This window comes from Marmota flaviventris, chromosome 1, assembly GCF_047511675.1.
Source record: "Marmota flaviventris isolate mMarFla1 chromosome 1, mMarFla1.hap1, whole genome shotgun sequence".
Classification (NCBI taxonomy): Eukaryota; Metazoa; Chordata; class Mammalia; order Rodentia; family Sciuridae; genus Marmota; species Marmota flaviventris.
The window spans coordinates 208,090,309-208,097,899 of record NC_092498.1 but is presented as its reverse complement, the minus strand read 5'-3'; the positions used below and the strand labels follow the sequence as shown (position 1 = coordinate 208,097,899).

The following is a 7,591-nucleotide window of genomic DNA, read 5'->3' as shown; positions in this document are numbered from 1 at the left end:
GTCTGCACTGAACTTGTGATGGTGAACATAGAAGATTTGGCAAGGTCATTGGAAGGGCAAGGTCACTGTAAGAGCTGTGTGTGGAGTTGGATGCGTCCTGTGCACAGCTCCCACTTGAGGTACAGGACTCATATGGGCTTGGATACTGCCTGCTCATGCCTGGGAGAGACCAAGGAGCTCCATCTCACATTTGAGGAAATACTCATGGGGAAGGACAATCATCAGTAGAGATCAAGTCCAGGGACAAAATGACATCATGAGGCAACAGCCCCAGGGGAAGGACAGACATAGCTGGCAAAAAAGATGGTCCCAGAGGTGCAAAACTAGCATCATGCACAATTACCTTTCTAGTGTTGGATCCTCATTCATGGAAACCCAATTGCTCAGAGAATAGACAACACTGCAACAATTAATTTAATGAGCATTCATGAGAATTCAACCTCCCAGGCCTGGAAATGGTAAATATGCCCCGTGATCCTCTCATCCACAGCTGAGCTCTGCCAGGAGTGAGTGGCTTCACCTGGACCTTGAAGAGCACTGATGCCTGACCAAGTGTCCACTCATAGCCGTGTCTGAACTGTTACTTGTCTTTCTCATGATGGAATTTTGTTGCTACTATTTTTAACAAGGACTTCTTAGAGAAAATGGGATCTTGTTATTCATTTCCCCCTCATACATAAACGGTAAGAATGAAAATCTCAAGCATTTCATACTCTTTATACATTTCCTTTCACAAATCTTTAATATTCTCTGCCCTTTTCCCAGAAATGCATTAGTCTTTCTATAATTTATCATAAGACTTTATGAATGTACTAACTGTAACCAACAAGGTTATTTTTGCGTCCTAACTATCTGCAAGTCATTTTTTCTCCTTCAGATGTTTTCAGTGCAGAGTTCCAATCACTCGTGTTTTCTTTTCTTACTTGTACAAAAAAAAAATTTAATTCAGAAATGCTTCCACTTTCAAGGGTAATTCATGTCCCTGTAAACATTTATATTATTTATATACTTATGATTTCTTTAGTTGTCTCCTGAACACATCAAATGTTTTAAATTTATTTGAAAATATATAGACTGAATTTAACATTATGTTTTTAAAATAGTTAATTAACCATGACACATTTATTGATATCTATATATAGCCTCTCAAAATAATCCAGGAAAAAAAATGCATGTCAATGAAATTAAAATTATATATTGAATATGAACACTTTAATATGAGATTGAGCATCACATTAGATGACAAAACTCTAGGGTTATGCCCTTAAAAGAAAGGAAAAAGGAGAAGAATTCCCTATCTTACACAAAACCTTCACAAGGATCTGGATTTTTGGAAACCAATCAATGAAAACAAAATGAGAGATGACATGTTACAAATTAATATTAGTTAGTCAAAGTAGACTTTTAGAAAACATCATAAAATTAATGATAAAACCAAGAAAAATTGCATGACACCTCATCAATGAAGAAAATAAAAAGATTTCTGCATATCATAGCAATGGTGGAGATATAATGTGGGGACAATTATTCTTAAGAGCATTAAACCTGAAATACACTGAATATTATTTACAAGTAATGGACATAATCTAATTTTCATTTTTAAAAAAACTGCAGAAAAGTTTGCCCACAAAAGAAATGCAATGTCGAGAGGTCAATTCCTGTTCTTGGAACAATCATCTGAACATTGCAAGATGTCAGTTGTTTCCAGATTGTTTTATAAATTTGAGGGGATTTCTAATAAAATTCCAGACATATTGTTCTTACAAAAGAGCTTAGTCATTCTTAAATTCATGTATGACTATAGTCAGGTAAGAGAAATAATTTTACAGTAGAAATAATACTAAATGACTTGTCATACTCAACTTTCAAATATGAAGAGAGTCAATTTTTTTAAAATGGGATCAAAGATCTCACAACCTGGTAAATGGCCATTTTTAGTCATTTACTTATAAGAATGTGACAAAGGATATACCTGAATTTTTAAAAACTGACAGAGGCCATTTACATCTGAAGAGAAGAACATATGAAATTAAAATTAATCCAAACTGTATTTGCCATAAAGAAAATGCAGAAAGAATGTCGGTGTCCAGAATGGGCAGGATTTGAAGAGCCATTTCCACGTGGTGGAATAAGTGGATGTGATGAGAATCAGATGGTGGAAAATACCCAAAAGATTCACTTTTACATTTAGAAATGCTAGGATTTCTTTATTTAGAAAAACCCGTGTTGGTTGGATTTATAAAAGAAAAGTGGTAATTCAGAGGAAATGGAAACAAGGCTTAATGATAGCAATGTTTTTTATGTGTGTAAGCAGAAGGGCCACCAAAGGTCGGGATACACACGTAGAAATTCCAGAAAAGCAGCACAGTAAAACAACAAGCCTCCAATGCCTCACAGACCTGCCTGGAGCTAGGGTGCTCTCATTCCCATGTGCCTGTGGCAGAACACCCCAGAGCAGCCAGCAGGGATGCTGGGGAGGGAGGATGCTTAGGGAGGCTCAGGCACTGCAGCCTCGGTCCTCCTATGGCTGTGAGCCTCCGAATCCCCAGGGGCTTGTTGAAACACAGAGTGCTGGGCCTGCACCCAGAATGGGAGGCTCGGGGTCCTGAGAGCCAGAAGATGCACATTTCTAGCAAGTTCCCAGGTGACAGCCAATGGAGAACCATTGACCTAGAGCCAATATCTTCGAGTAACAATGATAACTGCAACTTGTTAGCAAAGAGACCCGATCATAAGACAAAACAAATGATTTCTTGAGTTCCCAAGGTGTCAATAATAGACATTGGGGTCATCCTGGGGAATCCCTATTTGGAGTGAATTTGGAGTTCCTTCTCTTCCTCCTGGGAAAACACACCAGCACCATGGAAAGAGGAAACCAAACAGGCAACTTCATCCTCCTGGGATTTACAGATGACCCTGACCTTCAGTCCCTCCTCTTTGGCCTTTTTCTGTCCATGTACATGGTCACTGTGCTGGGGAACCTGCTCATCATCCTGGCTACCATCTCAGACTCCCACCTGCACACACCCATGTACTTCTTCCTCTCCAACCTGTCCCTGGCCGACATTGGCTTCACATCCATCACCATCCCCAAGGCTCTCAGGAACATCCAGACTCACAGCAAAGTGATCTCCTTTGCAGGCTGCGTCTCACAGGTTTATTTTTTTCTTTTGTTTGCCTGCCAGGACAACTTGCTCCTGACCATGATGGCCTATGACCGCTTTGTGGCCATCTGTCACCCCCTGCACTATGTGGACATCATGAACCCACGGCTCTGTCTGCTCATGGCTCTGGGGTCTTTGTTGGTCAGTGTCCTGGGTGCCTGCCTGGGACCTTGACCATCTTGAGGCTCTCGTTTTGCACCAACATAGAAATCCCTCACTTCTTCTGTGATCTTCCTGCAGTCCTCAAGCTCGCCTGCTCTGACACACTCATCAGTCACATAGTGCTGTACTCCGAGACCATCGTCCTGGGTGTCTTCCCTTTCAGTGGCATCCTCCTCTCCTATTCTCAGATTTTCTCCTCCATCCTGAGGATCTCATTAGACAGAGGCAAGTACAAAGCCTTCTCCACCTGTGGGTCTCACCTCCTGGTGGTCTCCTTGTTCTATGGCACTGGCCTTGGGGTCTACCTCAGTTCTGTAGCCACACAGTCTTCTAGGATGACTCTGATGGCCTCAGTGATGTACACTATGGTCACCCCCATGCTGAACCCTTTCATCTACAGTCTAAGGAACAGGGACATCAAGGTGGCCCTGGGGAGAGTCCTCAGCAAGATGGTGCCTCTCAGTGAAAGGATCAATGCACATCTCCTCTGAGTCACAGTGTGCACCATAGTGAAGACCAGAGAGCCTCGCTCCTCCAGGCAACCTACCTCTGCTTGGTGTATTTGTTTTGGGGGTGGGGGTTACCAGGGATTGAACTCAGGGACACTTGACCACTGAGCCACATTCCCAGCCCTATTTTGTATTTTAGTAAAGACAAAGTCTCTCTGAATTTCTTAGCGCCTTGCTAAATTTCTGAGGCTGGCTTTGAATTCGCGGGTCCTCCTGCCTCCGCCTCATGAGCTGCTGGGATTACAGGCATGTGCCATCTTGCCCGGCCTTCTTGGTGTATTTTAAGGCCACTCATTTTCACATCTTCCTTGGGGTTTTCCTGTCCTAAATATTGTTCATAGTGTCAAATATTGTACCACTCTTTTTACTAACTAACCACTCATTTTAACTTTGCATGAACTCAACTGGGCCTTTTCTATTATCTGCAATATTGGTTGGGTTTTTTAATTTATATATTTGTTATTGATATGGAATAAGGGCACATATTGATGAGGTACAGAGTGATGATCAGTACATGCAAACAATGTGTAAGGATCAAATCGGGGTCATTAACATTTCCATCTTCTTAACTTTATCGTTTTATTGTCAAGTTTTGGACTCATTTCCTTTACCTTTTTATAAAATATACACTAAATTATTGTGACCTACTGTCGCCCTACTGTGCTGTGGAACATTAGAACGTATTTCTCTTGTATAACTGGATTTTATCCTCTTTATTGGGCCTCCCTCTATCCTGGTGTCCCCCCTACCCTTTGTAACCTCTGGCGACCTCTGTTCTACTGCTTCTGTGAAATCCCTTTGTTAGCTGAACACGTGAACAAGAACATTCTGGATTTCTTTTTTTTTTTTTTTCGGTCCTGATGATGGAACCCAGGGGCTGACACATGCTAGGCCAATGATGCTCCATGGAGCTACATCCCCAACCCCATTTTTGGAGACCAGCTCTCACTAAGCTGCCCAGACTGGCCTTGAACTGCCTCAGCCTCCTGAGGAGGTGGGATTGCAGACATAAGCCTCCATGCCTGGGCCTGTCATGGGCTTATTAATGAATCAAATCTTCCGTGTCAGCTATATATGCTCAGCACTGATGGATGTACACCTACAGTGTGGTAGTAATGTTTTCTGGAAACTCAGCTACATTTCTGAGGTGATGCAAATAAACCTAACTCAAAGATTTTCCCCTTGTATCTGAATCTCTTTCCTTTCAGTCAAATCAACCTTACTGAATTTATAGACTCATCCAAAATATGGACTCATGGGATTTCAGAGCTGTATCTTTTCCACATTTTCAACTACAATGCCTGGTACTGTTCTTGGTAAGAAATTTATACTCAGTAAATATTTGTCCAATGAAGTGAAAATCAGACAACTGAATTGTTATATATAAAAATAAAATCTGGATCAGAAAATACAAAGTTATTGATTTAATTCCAGGTGTTGAACTGGAAAAAATGCAAAGTTATTTACATGGATCATCATAATAACAACACTCTGTAGGTGCTGGTAATATTTCAGTGTCACATAAACCATCACATCAAATTTTCCAGTAACTGGGCTGGGGTTGTAGCTCAGTGTTAGAGCACTTGCCTCATATGTGTGAAACAAAGGGATCGATCCTCAGCACAACATAAAAATAAATAAATAAAATAAAGGTATGGTGTCCATCTATAACTAAAAATTTTTTTTTTTAATTTTTCCAATGACTTTTTTAAGACCACTCCTTTAGTACAGAATATTCATTTAAAAAAATAAAAGTCCTAGCCTTGAACAGATGACCCTCTAAAGGGGTGACCACCACAAGGTCTCTGCCTTCCCAAGAGATAGCCGATGCTTCTGGCCATACATTTAAAAGCTGTCCCCTGCATGGGGCTGGGTCATGAGGGCAGGGCCCCTGCCACCTTCCTGGGGGACATTTGTGCTGTTTACACCTTTTCTGATTGTGTCAGTGGCCTGAAGCATGACAAATGGGCATCAGTGAACATCGCTGAGAAAGCTGGGGCTCGTGGCGTGTGCTGGATGGGGGCTTGGCAGATGGCATGGGAGGTCACTCCAGATGTTGGTCACCAGGTCATCATCCCCATCCAGAGCATCATCTCCTCTGCCTGCATAGCTGCAGGGTGCTCAGGATCATGTGGGGGAGCACCCTGGGAGGGAACAGGGGGACAGGGCTGTTCCAGCCCTGGACCCCAGGCCCAGGAAGGAAAGGTCAGCTCCCACGCACAGGGCAGTCAGGGGCACCCACTACCTCCTGGAGTTTCTTGGGTGCTTCTCCATCGTGAGCTTCAGTGGACTGGGCTCGGGTGGCTGCAGAGCCAGGTAGTCAGAAGGAATGGGGGAGAAGAGGGACAAGACAGGTCAAGTGTGGGGGAAGGCCCAGGGGCCTGAAGGGAAACCCTGTTGAAGGAGGCAGGGAGAGACAGGGGGCAGGGCGTTCTGAAGAGGGCTGCTTTTCCTTTAGGATCTGTGTATCAGACAACTCGGGTCCCCTCTGCCTCACTGTTCTCTGAAGAGTCGGTGTCATCTGAGTCAGAAGGTCTCCATCTGCAGAAGTCGGTGGAAGAGGAATTTCCTCTGGGCCTTCCTCAGCTCCTCCTGGAAGCACTCGTGTTCACAGATGATGCACTTGAGCTTCTGCTTCAGATACCATATTTCTTATTGTAGTCCACTTTTCCAATGATTCTCAATCCACCCAGGAGTGGCACTGGGCATCTGGAATCCCACTACCCCACCAGCTCTGCCTCCAATAACACCTTGATGTGATGTATTAGTCACTTTCAACTGCTATAACAAAATACATGAATCCAGGTACTTTAGAAAGAAAAGAAGTTAATTATTTCACGTTTGCAGACTGAAAGTCCCAATAGAATGACTCTGGCTCTGGTAAGGGTACCTCTGTGTTATTAGACGGGTGGGTATGGAATGCCAGTATCCCTCACATGAAGGAAAGGTCACATGGTGAGACAGGAAGCCAGAGCACGGAGGGGCCAGTTGTGCTCTTTTATAGCCACCAAGGTCACACGAGAACCGAACCCGCATGAACTCCTTCCAAGAGCAGAACCACACTGACCAGGTTGCACACTGACTCAGACGACCACATTTGCATAGGTTCCACCCCTTAATGGTTCCACCCCCTTCCCACATCACAACAGGAAAGAACGCTTTCCACACGTGAGCCCATAGACAACACAGGTGAACCATGTCCCAACAGCAGCTGCGGTCAGTGTCCTTTCCTCCTGTTTGTAGATAAAGAAGTAAGAGGTTATGGGTCTCTAAGTCAAGGTCTTGGATGTGAGGACAAAGTTCAAACCCAGGGATGGATAAGCAGCTCCTTCTCTTAGGCACGATGGTGTGGAAACTTGGACTAACTTTACAATAATAATAATAATTAAACATCGAAAAAATGGGAGTACTTCCACTTCCTTCGATGGTGAGTACTCTCATGTAGCTGTGTCCCTTCTTCTTTCCTGCTTTATTGAGGTTTAACTGACCACGTGGCACACATTCGGTGACAGTGTGATCCCTTGACGGACTCGAATATGGTGTCATGATTTACTGGCCTTTATTTTTCTCTATTTTGGCTCCCCTCCTTGGATCAGATATCATATTAAATATTTTCATTTTAATTATTTTAAACAAATTTATCTACATTGATTTGTTTATAATGCCGTATATGTTCTAAACATGTTCCCTGGGTTTCCTTTTTTTGTTTTAATTTTTTTTTCCCTACTCATGGTTAACATGTGTGAATTCGTCCAT

General features: G+C 43.0%; 2 pseudogenes; one reads left to right on the top strand and one right to left on the bottom strand.

The window, feature by feature from the left end:
- Positions 1 to 2,861: 2,861 nt before the first annotated feature.
- Positions 2,862 to 3,817, top strand: LOC114090177 (olfactory receptor 7C2-like; annotated as a pseudogene).
- Positions 3,818 to 5,806: 1,989 nt separating this feature from the next.
- LOC114090176 (INO80 complex subunit E pseudogene) lies at positions 5,807 to 7,591 on the bottom strand (annotated as a pseudogene).